This window comes from Puma concolor, chromosome B1 (assembly GCF_028749965.1).
Source record: "Puma concolor isolate L17-30 chromosome B1, mPumCon1.1.hap2, whole genome shotgun sequence".
Lineage (NCBI taxonomy): Eukaryota > Metazoa > Chordata > Mammalia > Carnivora > Felidae > Puma > Puma concolor.
Window position 1 is genome coordinate 175,513,872 of NC_141670.1, and position 14,658 is coordinate 175,528,529.

The 14,658-nt window shown below is 43.4% G+C and overlaps 1 pseudogene; it reads right to left on the reverse strand.

The window, feature by feature from the left end:
• Positions 1 to 6,173: 6,173 nt before the first annotated feature.
• On the reverse strand, positions 6,174 to 6,665 carry LOC112858507 (large ribosomal subunit protein eL21 pseudogene; annotated as a pseudogene).
• Positions 6,666 to 14,658: the final 7,993 nt, after the last annotated feature.

Below are 14,658 nucleotides of genomic sequence, written 5' to 3' on the forward strand. Positions count from 1 at the left end.
CCATTTTACCAATGAGGAAACTGCCACAGAGAGGTCCTAGATTGGACAGTTAATACAAAAGCAGAGCCAGCCAGGACTTCAACCCCCAGCAGTCCAGCTCTGGACTAGCACTCTTTTTTTTTTAAGTTTATTTATTTATTTTGAGAGAGAGAGAGAGGGAGGAGGGAGAGAAAGAATCCCAAGCAGACTCCAGGCTGTCAGCACAGATCCTGATGTGGGGCTTGATCTTACGACCCTGAGATCATGACCTGAGCCAAAATCAAGAGTCTGATGCTTAACCGACTGAGCCACCCAGGAGCTCGTAGAGTTAGCACTCTTAATTACCATGGCTTGCCCACACTGCCAGAAGGACACAGAGCTGAGACAGGATGGGCACCTCCCTTTCTGCCCCTCACTACGCCCTCCCCGAGTAGGAGTGTGGAGGTTGAGGAGGTGGAGTGAGGATGTAACTGCATCCTTACTCATCCTTCTCCAAGTTTCTGCCTGCGTCCTGAAGCGTTGAGCTCTTGTTCCAGGTGACAGGAAGCTACTAGAAACAGAGCCAGACAGTGAGTGGGCAGGTGAGGAAATCAGAAACCTCCACCTGCCAATTCAGGAATCCATCCAACATGCCTTATGGAACTGACACCTGGCCACCCAGGTAAAGTGTCCAGATGCCCCGGGCAAAGGGAAGTGAACACAAGAGGAAGTTAGAGTTTCCAGAAAGGTGAACAAGGAGGAGTAGAGAAAATAAAGAGGGCCAAGATGTGATAGAAACAGGCTGGAATCAGATGCTCTCTCAATTGGAAGGAACCATAGAGATGAATTAGTCCAAAACTCTTATTTTATTAATAATGACAGCTAACATTGAAAGGGCACTAGTGCTTTCCTTGTGTCTACAACAATCCTATGAGGCAGGTGATATTGTTGTCCTCATGGAGAAACTGAGTCAAAGGTTAATTGGCCCAATAATAGGTAGAACCAGGCAACTCTCCCTCTCTCCAGAGCCCATATTCTGTTGCACTCTTTAACTTTTCATGATGAACCATTCCAAACATACACAAAATCAGAGAGACTCTTATAACGAACTCCCATGAATCCTTTGAACAGTTGCAGTAATTATCGACACAAGATAGATCTTGTCTCATCATCTATCCCCCATCCACTCTTCCTCTACTAGATTATTCTGAAGTAAATCTCATACATATTGTTTCCGTATCATACCATCCTTCCGTTATCTGTGAATACTTTAATATTTAATAATCTCTAAGAAAAAAAGGACTCTTTATTTCTTATTTTAGAGACAGAGTGTGTGCAAGTGGGGGAGGGGGCAGAGGGAAGGGGGAGGGAGGGAGAGAGAGAGAGAGAGAGAGAGAGAGAGAGAGAGAATATCTTAAGCAAGCTCTACATTCAGTGAGGAGCCCAATGCAAGGCTCAATCCTACGACCCTGGAATCATGACTTGGGCTGAAATCAAGAGTGTCTGACTAAAAGAAGTGTCTAAAAGGACTAAAAAAGAACTTTCTTGACATAATTGTAATGATAGTGTTATATTTAAGGAAAATACCAATAATTACTTGATATCAAATATCCAAACACTTTTCAAATATCTCAGATTGTCCCATAAATGTATTCTGACAGTTGGTTCACGTGCATGGGAACCAAAAATAGTCCACACATTGCATTTGGTTAATAAGTCTGTTAAATCTCTAATATTTAAGGTCCTGTCTCTCCCCTGTCATCCTTTTGTTGAAGAAATGAAGCCGTTCACCCTGTAAAATTTCTCACATTTTGGATTTTGCTGTTGTGTCATTTAATATGTTCCTCTATCCCCTGTATTTCCTGTAAACTGGTAGTTCGATCTAGTTGTTTGATTCAATTCACATTTAATAGTTTGGAAAAGATACTTCATAGGTGGCATACAGAGTCAAGTCCCCCGTGCTTACATCCACTTGTTGATGAAGAGTCAAGCCCAGCTCACAAAGCTAATGACGGGACGGGGACAGGACCTGGGTCTTCTGACTCTAGGCCTCTGCCCCGCTACTCTACTGCGGGGCTTGGATCTGGCCTTTCCTCCTGGAATGGAAGGATGGTTTGGCTGTCATGTAGCCCTCCTCCTCTTCTGACTCCCTCTGTGACAGAAGCCAAGAGGTGCAGTGGGGAAGTCCAAACCTTTTTTTGGCAGATGGCAACATTTTAATTTTAAACAGATGGTGGCAGGGAGGGGTCTCCCCCAGCCTGGGTGGGGCTATGCACCTTCTGCTTTTGCCAGAGGACTAGAAGCTCGCGAGCCAGGACTCTGGCGCAGAACGCCCTGCTTCTTCCCTCTCTCTCCCTTCCAATATCGAGAACCAATTGACCTGAGTGAGTGCTGACAGGAACATTTCATCCATTTGACTCACTGTGCATGCTCGCAGTGCTGGATGCCTAAGAGAAGGGTGGACTTCCACTTGGGAGACCAGGAGAGAAGTCGCTCATGAAGGTGCATTTCAGAAGGGGGGGGAGTTGGGGGGGTCCCCCCATTCCTGCTACACTGACATGCAAATGCCAGAACCAAGACTGTGGAACAAAGAGAAACAAAACTATCCCCATCACAAAGGAAGAAACCCGCTGCGTACCAAAAATTGGGGCAGTGGGGAAGCAGGGGGTGGGGGGGAAGTGGCTTAAATGCACAGTGACAGTGTGAGTTCACGTTGACCGAGCACTTCGAACATGCCAGGCACTTTGTGTGCAGGACCTCATTTAATCTTCACAACGGTGCAAGGCAGAAGGTAGGAGTTTTAATTACCTGCATCCGAGGAGGAGGAACAGAAGATCATGCAGATACGACTAGTGAAGGCAGAATTCAACCGCACATTTTTCTGACTTAGTTTCTGTGGCTTAACCATCAGGCTGCAAGATCAGCTACATTAAGATAGCTATTTGCCAAGGGGTAACCATGTGGAAGGGGGCTTTAGCAGGCTTTAGGAGTGAGTGGCTCAGGCAGTGCACACTGGGGTCCCCAGCCTTTGGGGACCAGAGTCACCTTACGTTTTAACACTGGTGTCCGGAATCCACAAAGCAAATTTCACAGAAGCAAGGATGGAAAGTTCCACAAGGAGCTGAGGGTGGGGAAGCAATAGTTAAGCACTCTCCTGCTCCCTCTCTTGTCAAGTTTAAGGCTCCTAACTGGGAAGGATTATCAGGGTCACATCTGGCACACACAAAGCCTTGGTGTGAATTCGAAAGTGACACCTCCTGTGGGTGGATGAATTGCATAGCCTGCCCCCCTCCGGGAGGCCCCTCCTCCAGGGGTGACATCTGAAGAAGGGCTTAGCGCTGGGCAGGGCGGTCTTGGGTCCGGTTTCAGCCACGGTCACCTGACATCCACGCTGGAGAGCGGGCAGCGGGGCCCTGAGAGGTCAGTTGTTTCCCCTCCCAGCACCTTGACACTCCTCAAGCCCAGGTCACACTTGCTGAAGCTGTTAACCATCTTTTGGTGGTTGTTTCACGTGACTGTGGTCTCAAGTCAGCTCAGAAGAGGGCAGAACCCAATTACTAGATTACTCAAAGTGCTGGGTGGGGTTTTTTTTTTTCTTTTCCTTTTTTTCCCACCACAATGAAGGCTGTGGCAGTCACATTCCCCACCTCCCTGCCCCCCGCCCCCCACCAGTTTGACTTCCAAGGCCAGGCTGATGCTGTCGCACATGGCCGCCCGGAGATTGTGACCATATTATTCCGTCTCATTAATAGAGCCAGCCGATTCTTTTTCAGCCATTCAACAAATGGCTTATTTTCGTCACTGGATTTTGTAAAAGAACATGAACAAATATTTGGCCGTCTATGAACATTTTTTGTAAACCGTGCTAAAGTCTCAAGGTAAATATGAATCAGTATAAACCACTGAGAAATAGGTTTGGTCATAACTTGGATACGGTCATCCCACTTTTGGAAATTTATAGTAAAGAAGTGTAAGCTCAAAAGGAAAACAGAAACTGCTGTTCGCAAAGATATTCACAGCTGTATTATTTATAATAGGGGAAGACTGGAAATCACCCGATCTTTATCAGAGAGCATGTAAGTTGGTAAATTATGGTACATACCAGGGTAGAGCCTGTTTGAGATTCTTTCTCTGGCCCCCTCTCCCCCTCCGCCCCTCTCCCCTGCTCCAGCTCTCCCTGTTTAAAATTAAAAATAATAATAATAATAAAAGAGAGCGAGAACTTGTATTTGTTAAATGATACGAAATGCCTATGTTGTTAGGTTTGTGGGAAAATAAAAGGAAACAAATCAATATAAAGTATGATCACAAGTATGTCAGACAAACTTAAAAATATGATATACTGAAAGCAGTCTTAATGGACTTAATGATAATTACTAACATTTGTTGAGTTTTTGCTGCGTGCCAGGTACTGTTCTAAGTGATTTACATACATTAATTCAGTTTATCCTTGTAGCGACACCTGAGGTAAATGCAATTATTATGGTCCTCATTTTATAGATGCGGGGACTGAGGCAAAGCCAAGTAATGTGCCCAGGTCATGTAGCAAACCAGGTAAAAGCAGAAGATGAATCCAGGAAACCTTAATAACCATGCCTTCTAGCTGTAGATCAGCTAATTGAAAAAGAATAATATGGAGACATATCATTAAAGGCAATATATACAATAGAGTGAACCTGGAACATTCTAGTCAATGTAGAAAGCAAGGAAGCTACTGAAACTGAAAGTGGTGTCAAAAGGACTCAAGAGCCAAATGGAAGAGTTTCCCTTGGCTTCACTGGATGGAAACACATCAATTTTTATTGTATTGTATTTATTTTAAAGATTTTATTTTGAGCCTACACCAAACGTGGGGCTGACACAACCCCAAGAACAAGAGTCATATGCTCTACTAAGCCAGCCAGGCACCCCAATATTTTAAACCTAGAGGTTTAAAATCACTTGTAAAAAAGAACCTGCCTGGTTACCTTTAGAAGAAGATTGCACTTCTAGATATGACTCCCAATTTATAAGAAATATGGAACACAGGAAAATGTCTTCAACGATTCTGGGAGTGGGGGGAGGGGAGGCGGGGCAGCATGGAATCAGCAAAATCCATACTGTGGGAAACTATAGGACACAGGATCTGCTTTCTTCAACACATAAATTGCAAGGAGAAAAGGGTAGTTTACAATTAAAGATAGTAATTGCAATGATCTTATCTGGATCCTATTTGGAGGAAAAATCCCTGCAACAATCAAGGAAATTCAAATAGTGCCTGGATATTTGATTGAGTTAAGAGATCATTGTCCATGTTCCAGGTGTGATGATGGTATTCTAGTTACACTTTTAAAAAAAAGTCCTTGGGGCACCTGGGTGGCTCAGTTAGTTAAGAGACCAACTCTTGATTTCGGCTCACGTCATGATCTTGCAATTTGTGAGTTCGAGCCATGTGTCAGGCTCTGGGCTGACTGTGGGTGACACATGCATGCACTCTCTCTCTCTCCCTCTCTCTCTCTCAAAATAAACTTAAAAAAATCTTTAAACATAAAAAAAAATTTAAAAAAGAAGTCCTTTTCTTTTAGAGATGCACTTTGCAATATTTGTGGATGAAAATATGATTTCTAGGATTCGCTTTAATATATTCCGAGAGCAGGAGGGAGTGAATGGGGGGTAGATGCACTAGAGATTGGCCATGAGTTGGTCAATGTTGAACCTGAGTGAGGGGTACATGGAACTCATCCTAGTCGTCTCTCTACTTTTATACAGGCGTTAATAATTCCATAATAAATAATTTTCATGGTTAATTTTGTTCTTATTTAAAACCTTTAAATCTTTCACTGTAGAATTGAGGGCCAGAGGAAGGCAGTGGCTACTGGCATTTGCTAAGGGCCACACCACCTGCATTTGAATGGAGCAACTCTCTTTCCGGTTGGGTCATCTAGAGTAGGGAACTTTGCGTTGCTCTATCTCAGTAAAATGGGGATAACAGTACTACCTCCTTACTCCTTCATCGAGTTATTACAGCAACGAAATGAGTAAAATGTTTCCAGGGTCTAAACAATCCATGACACGGGTTAAGCACTATATGGATTTACTATTTGTATTGGGGTTTTGTTTTTGTTTTTTGACACAAAGTTGGCTTTAAATATTTCTTTGGGGAAGAGGACACCACACTACTACTCAATTAAGAGAAACATTTTTACAGTCTTGAGGTCGTTATTTTTTTACGTTTATCATGCTGTGAATTCATAGAGTGTGGGTTCCAGCAGCTCAGGCTCCTTTCCATCAGTTCTCAGGAAGTGTGCTTCTCCGGGTGGGGCAGGCTGGAGTTTCAGTTGAACCTTAGTACCTTCCTCCTTGGCTTCCTTCTTTTTCTGATCATTTTCCTTCACAGGCTTCAGGAAGCTATCTCGACTCTTTGAGCGCTTAATATGCTCAACATGTACATTAATTCTCTTGGCAAGAATCTTGCCCTTAACTTATTTGTTTACAATAATGCCAACAGCATGCTGGGTAACATTGTAGACTCTTCCAGTTTTGCCATGGTAACATTTGGGGCTTTCCTTTTTGAACAGTGCCCATTCCCTTCATGTCCACAATATCACCTTTCTTGTAGATTCGCATGGATGTGGCCAAAGGAACAACTCCACGTTTTCTGAAAAGCCTGGAGAACATGCAGCGAGTACGTCTCCTCTTTCCCTTTGTCTTGGTCATTTTGGTGAATTACCGGAAGATGGCGGTTCCTGGGTTTCTTTCTTTCTTTTCTTTTCTTTTTTTTTTTTTGCCTTCAGACATAAGTTTCCTGATAAGAGTGTCTCTAGTCATTTTGTGTTGTCTACCCATAGTTCTAACTTTCATCCCACTTTGGATCACCAGCTCCATTTCTAACACGAACTAACAATTCTGGTACTGATTCTGACATGTGGGCTCCCCCCACCCACCACATCCAAGCAATTCTCTGACACCAGCTGGGTGTCCTGCAATTCAACTCAATTCAGACACCATCTACCTGGAGATGGTGTCAGATTCCTACAAGACTGTCCCCCCCCCCCCCAAAGACACACCTTCAGATGCTGATCACAAGTCCACATTGTCACCTGTGCTTCTGACCCACTGGCTATAGATCAGAGGTTCTCATGACCCCCTCCCTGGGTTCAGTTAATTTGCTAGAGCCTCTCACCGAACTCAAGAAACCAGCTTACTTACTAGATTATTGGTTTATTATAAAAGGTTGTGCTCTAGGAAAAGCCCAATGGAAGCGGTACATAGGGCACGGTATGGGGAAAGGGCACAGACTTTCCGTGATCCATGGAAGCACCAATTTCCCTGAATATCCATGTTTTCAACCAGCCCATAAGCTCTCGGAAACTTCTCCTTTGGGGTTTTAAGGGAGGTTTCATTACTTAGGTATGATTGATTGGATCATTGATCATTGGCCACTGGTGGCCGAGCTCACCTTCCACCTCCTCTCCCCTCCCAGGAAGCCGGGGACTGATGGCCCAGTTGGTTCTCTCAGCCAGCCCCCATCCTTAGGTGCTTTCTAAAAGTTACCTCATTAACATAACAAAAGATTCCTTTAGCACTCTCATCTCAGAAAATTCCAGGGGTTTTAGGAGCGCTGTTCCAGAAATAGACAAAGACTAAATATACATGTCTTATTATAAATCACAATATCACAATACCCACCTACTCAGTCTCTCACTCTTAATGCATCAGCTGCAATTTTCCAGGTTTTAAAAATGGAGCAAAACTTAAAGACGCTCGTGAAGCAATCTGAGGGCAATCCTGCTAGATTTTAGCAATGAACTTTCAGTCTTTTATAGTTGTTTGCTCACTCCGAATCTGACAGTTTTTTTGTTTTTTGTTTTTTGTTTTCTTTGGTGTGCCTCGCCTTTATCAAGTCTTTCCGAAGCAACCTGATTTTCATAAGAATCTTCCTTCTGTGACATTTTTCATCATTTCCATAATTCCTAATTACATTGTAACTTTTCGATTGCAACCTTTTAAATTGTGTCTGGGGGCAAACAAACTGACTATTGGCAAGCAGACATCACAACTGGTGGAAGAAGTGCCCAGATACATGCTGAGAATGCCAATGGCCTGTGTTAAGCTTGCTGAAAGCAGCAGATAGATGATGCTTTACAGAGAGTGGAGGCTGCATCAGTTAACCTAGGGGGCTGGTTAAGTGGAGGTTAGCCAGGGGAACCTGGTGTACTCAAGTCAACTGTGGTTGCCTATGGGGGGTGATTTGTTTTAACGATGAACATGTATTATCACTCTTGTCCACCAAAGAAAAAATCCAACCTTTCGTATGTTGGAAACGACAGTAAAAAAAGGTTTTTTTAACATTTATTTATTTATTTTTTTGAGAGAGACAGAGCACGCGTGGGGGAGGGACAGAGAGAGAGTGAGACACAGAATCCGAAGCAGCCTCCATCCAGGCTCTGAGCTGCCAGTGCTCTGGGGCTTGAACTCCCAGATTGGGGGGATCGACCGAACCACCCAGCCACCCCATCTTTGAAGCTACTTTTTAAAGTAAATCCATTCGCAGGGGACTAGGGTGCAAAGAAAATGTGTCGTGAATATCGCTAATTCATACACCCTTGTGTGCAAACAATGGGTTGCTGGATCCTATAGAACCCTAGGGTCTGAGCATGAGCAATCATGGTCGTCACTTGATGCAGGGACAATGTATATAGTGAGTGCTGCTACAACACAGCGCGCTTCCTAAATGCCACAGCAGTCAGGCTTCATCCTAAGAAGGTTCACACACTAATATTCACATGCTAGTTTCATTTTGACTCGAAAGTTACACAGAAACCAAATGATCAAATCTGCATTTCCTTCTCAATCTATATGCAAATAGTGAAGCAGGGATTCCCCTGGTCGCTGGCATTCCGTAACAAAAAGGCTTCCAGACAGCCTCAAGCTCTGCCTGACACAGATCTAAGCTAGCTGAATGGACACTGGCTGTGCTTTGCCAGCTGAATGGACACTGGCTGTGCTTTGCCCGATTTCACAGACCTCGCTGTGAGTTTGCTCTGCCGGGACATCCCATTGGTTACTTTGCTCTCTGATCAACTGTTAATTCTCACAGTCCTCGTTGAACAGGAGAGAGGAAGTGAGAGAGGTGTGTAGGTCCTGCTACATTCATTTACATCACTGGACAGATGGGGAGGCCAAAGTTACAAGTCAGATCTGTTTTTATCACACTGGGGCATTCCACATTTCTCCTTTGACTTGGAGATTTATGGTAGGGGCACTTCGTGGCATGTATTTGCAAGAAAACTATTTGGAGGAAGCTCATCCCATTGCAGTGACAATTTCGAGTACAGGCACAGAATCTTCTGTTCCTGTCCCTTGGCACTCACCTCCTGCTTCTAGAAATCTGGGCCTTGAGTCCTTTCAGAAGAGTCCCACCACTTACCAATTGTGCAGACCAAACTGAAAGACTCTTGTCCCCAGATTCCTTAAATGTAATGATGTCACTCACAGATAATACATTCAAAGGCAATCCCATTCCCATTTAATCAGGGAATGTGTTTCCTTGTAACACACGACGGCAAGGTCAAACAAGATGAAATACACAGCGGCGCCCCTGAAGAATCGTCCCCAACCCAACATTTCCTGGACCCTATTATTACTGCACCTCATTCTGTTATTCTTTGGATTGCTAGCAGGTCACTCTTTCATAAACTTAACCAACTGAGCTGCCCAGGGACCCCTACTCTTTCATAAACTGAAAACCTGCTGGCATTATACAAAATAACTCCAAGCCACAAATATTTACCTAACATTGGATTCATGTAGTCGCTTCACAGTTATTTAAAGATCACCAACAATTTAAGCAGGATGCATGAGAGCTAGGCTCAGAAAAGAGAGATTACCATGGGGGTGCCATTTCTGAAGTTAAGGAAAAATAGTCTCCGATTATGCAATCAGATATTCTTGAAATTAAATTATTGTTATTATCACAAGACTCTACACATATAATCATAGTGTGTGTGCGTGTGTGAATTTCTGCAATACAGAAACCTAGTTAAAGGCAATCTAAAGTCATAAAAACATGGAATATCACTATGGTTTCTTTGGACTCTAGAGGCAAGAAAGAATCCAACAGAATCCCAAATATGTGAGTTGCTTTAAGCCAAAGCCTGAAAAAAGTCATACATTTATCGCGAATATACCACTAAGTAAGGAGGACTCACTTTTCTCTGATGCCCAATAACATGTTCCCTTAAGCTTACACCAGCAGCCTCCTCAAAGGTCATCAGACTTCTGCTAACAGTCTCTTCAAAATCCCTTAGATCTTCACTTAACACTCTTCTCAAAATCCTTTTGACTTCTACCCTCGGATCAGTTCCAAAGCTTTCCCATGTTTTAGATTTTTGTTATAGCAACACCTTACTTCCAAGTACAAAAAAACCTGTATTGGTTACTATTTCTTCATAACAAATTACCCTGAGATGAATGGCTTAAAGCAATAAGAAATATTCATTTAAAAAAGAATTCACATAGTCTGTGGGTCAGGAATTTGGAAAGAGCTTAGCGGAGTATTTCTGGCTTGGGATCTCTGTGAGGTTGTAGTCAAGAGGCTGGCCAAAGCTGCAGGCATATGAAGGCTTGACTGGGGCTGGGAAATCCGCTTCCAAGATGACTCACTCATATGGCTGACAAAATGGTGTTGGTAGTTGGATGGAGAACTCAGTTATTTGCCATGTGACCTATTTCATAGGGCATTTGACATTGCCTCTGATTTCCCCCAGAGACAATGATCCAAGACAGCATGGTAGAAACTGTACTAGCTTGTATAATCTATTCCCAGAAGCCACACATCATCACATAGTCTATTGATCACACAGACTAACTTGATACATGTGAGAGGGAGACTATACAAGGGCATGACTAGTAAGAGATAAGGATCATTGGGGCATACATTGGAGACTAGCTTCCACCGTATATACCTTTAATTCACGTGTTTATGTATCTTAATTGTGACCTTCCACTACATTTTTCAACACAGAGTTATTGTCTATTATGCTGTTCTTGGTGCTAAAAAGTACTCATTTCCAAAGCCTGCAAAAATCCCTACTCTCGTGAATCTTAAATTGTAATGTGAGGACAAAAACAACAATCAAATAAAGTGTATGTCAGTTGATAATGAGTGCTCTGAAGGGAAATTGAAGCAGGGCAAGCGGACTGAGATTGCAAGGGGTGGGGTGGAGGACGGCACTTTAAATAGGATGGTCAGAGAAGTTCCCTTGAGAAGGTGACCTTTGATAAAAGAATGTGAAGGCAGAGAGGGAGTGGTATCTGGGGAAGAGGCTTCCAGGACAAGGAGACAGAACATACAAAGACATTGCCGGGAGTGGGGGTGAGGGTGGGGGTGGGGAGTGACAGCATCTTTGGGTTGTTGGAAGAACAGCAAAGGAGCCTGTGGGCCCAGAGCAGAGTGAACAAGTGTGAGAGTAGTGGTGATGAAGTTAGAGATGGTGGGAAAGGATAGGCTTCATAGGCAATTGGAGGGACTTTGGCTTTAATGCCAAGTGATTTGGGAAGCCTTGAAGAGTTTGGAGCAAAAAAGTGACGTGGTTGGAATCAAGCATCAACAGGATCACTCTGGTTGCTGTGCTGAGAAGAGACTAAGGAGGGACAAGAGACAGAGAGTTGAGTGATGACAATAATAAAGTAGAGAGGTTATGGAGGCTTGGACCAGAAGGGTGATGGAGGTTGTGAGGTTGGCAGATTATATTTCCAAGGAAGGGCCAATGGGATGTGCTGATGATGCCATATGGAATATGAGAAAAGAAGAGCAGTCAGTTGTGAGCTTGAGGCTTGGCCTGAGCAAGATGAATAATGGGGCTGCCTTTTACTAAGATGGGAAAAGCAATAGGAGGAGTAGATTGGAAGGTGAGCATTATGAATTATGAGTTCTGTCTTGGACATATTTCATTTGAGATGTCTGTTAGACACCCAAGTGGAAAAGTTGACTAGGCAATTGGATATACAAGTCTGGAAATGGAGGGAACAAGTGTAGTTAGAGATAAGATCCCAAGATTAAATCATAATCATTAATTATGTTAACAGGTTGGGCAGAAGAAGAGAAATAAACAAAAACAACTCACAGATGCAGCCAGGGAGGTAGGAGAGAAACCAACCTAATACGTTGCTCTGGAGGCAAAATGAAAACAGGAACCTGTTTTGTCAAGTGTTACACTGATAAGCCACATAAGATGCAGACTGAGAATTGACCACTTTTTTTTTTTACCCCCAAAATGGGAGTGTAAATAGACAACTTTTAAAATGGCGTGATGTTTTGCATTCCCATGTATATGAGTGTTTTTATATATACTTAAATTGTACAGTGGTAAAAAATACATATAACTATATACACACAAACATACCCAGGCATATGATTATTTATAAATATTTCCTCAGCGTATTCAGTGAACCTAAATCATATACTTCTTACTATAGGCTAAAGTGGTCTTTGTCAACTGTTAACCCCGGCCCACGTAATCATCACCCACCCCTAAGCAAACTGTGCTTCTTCGAAAGAATAAAACAATCAAATTTGAGGGCACCAGGAAATGAATCAGCAGAATACTCTCTGTAGGAAACTAAGCTAAGGATGTGGCCAAGAAAGTTAAAGGTGACTTTTTACTGGAGTATTTCGGGTATTAAATCACCAACCTTCTGCATGGTTCGGAAGGTAATGTCTGTAACAATAGGCAAACCAGCATGGACATTTTAATGCATCCATCCCGTCATGAGTTAAAGGCTGGAATAAATGTGATGAAACAAATATTAAGCTGGCTTAGTGTAGCCCTTCACTTAGAATGTGTGCCAAATGACATATATGGCCTACAACGTGTGGCTATTAATTCACAAGATTGGATTTTTTAAAAAAACTCAGAATTTAGATAGTCTCAGTTTTGTCCTTCAAAAGAAAAATTATATACTGATTCCACCAGTGCAAATATTTAACAACTGGCATAGCAAAGGTACCAACCAACCAATCAAAAGAGACACTCAACCAATAAAAATGGCTGCCCAACCAATCAGAACATCAGGAGGTTGTAAGCCCCCTGTGCATCCATTGTGGGGCAGTTTGGCTGTGATATCTGCCACCATTGCCAAGAAATTTGTAGAAATTCTCCATCTCGTGCCTTACATGCATTTATGACTCAAGCCAGAATGTCAGTCGTGATATGTATTATAGTTAGCCATAGCTTTTGATTCTCAACAGTAATTCCCCACTCGATCATAAACTCAGTTCACTAGAACTGGCCCCAAGTGGTCTGGGATCTTTCTAAATTCATTCCAAAGAATGTTCACAGGCAATGCAAGCGAGCCTGGAAGAGAGGTTCCACTGGCGTACAGATTCTGTTGGGGGGTTGCTCTTCCCCATGCTCCCTTCTTTCTCCCTGCCAGAGACGAAGCTTGGAAGTTAGGTTGAGTGGGGAGGGTCATCAGTCAAGATTTTCCATGAGTGAATCACCAAAATGGAGAGATAAAGCCCATAATTCAGAGAGATAGGACATACATCCCTCCAAGGGACCTAGTGAAGAAAATGAGGGCAGATCAGTTTCTCAAGAGCATGCCTAGAATGATTGCAACAGAAATTACCGCGGTGTGTCTTTAAAATGTAGATTCTTGGGCCCCGCTCCTGACCTAATGAATCAGAATCTCTAGGATCAAGACTGGGATCTGAATTTTACACCTGCTCTCCATGTGAACCTTATGGAGGCTGAAGTTTGAGAACCACTGAGTTCATGCAGTAAAACTGGGAAGAGAAATGACACAAGGAGAGACCTACTGGCTGAGTCAGGTGGAGCTGAACTCCCGGCCCCCATAGCAGGGGCAGTGTGGGGATCCAGCATTGCTTTCCAAGTAGCTTCTGAAAGCAGAAGGCAGGAACGAAAAGAACATTTTACAGCAGCTTTTCAAGGAAGGATAAAAGTGTATCTAACACCACCCTTTCTTTACTCCTACTTTATTTATTTACTTATTTTACCTGAAATGTGAAAGGAAAAGACGATTGTGCATGGGAATGAGCTGGAAGGCATATTATGAGCTGTCTCAGTAGATCACCATGGGAATTACATAGGATGAAAGTAGAGACTGTCCTAAGAGGTCACCAAGGTAGCATCCAGATAGTCTGCGTCTACCAAGAGACGGATAACAATGTTCTGGGTTCCCTTTTGTAGCCCTATAGACGTGTGACACAGAATGCCCTCTGCTGTAGACCTAATGCTTACGACTCCCCCCAAATTATATGTTAAATACTAATGCCCAGTGTGATGGTATTTGGGGGTGTGGCCTTTCGAAGTGATTGGTTCTTTTTTTTTTTTTTTTTTTTAACGTTTATTTATTTTTGAGACAGAGAGAGACAGAGCATGAACGGGGGAGGGGCAGAGAGAGAGGGAGACAGAATCGGAAGCAGGCTCCAAGCTCTGAGCCATCAGCCCAGAGCCCGACATGGGGCTCGAACTCAGGGACCACGAGATCGTGACCTGAGCTGAAGTCGGATGCCCAACCGACTGAGCCACCCAGGTGCCCCTCGAAGTGATTGGTTCTCAAGGGGGAGCTCTTGTGAATGGAATTGGTGCCTTTATAAAAGCGACTTCAGAGGGCTACCTTGCCCCCTTGTACCATGTGAGGTTACAGCAAAAAGATAGCCATCTATGAACCAGGAAGTGGGCTCTCACCAAACAC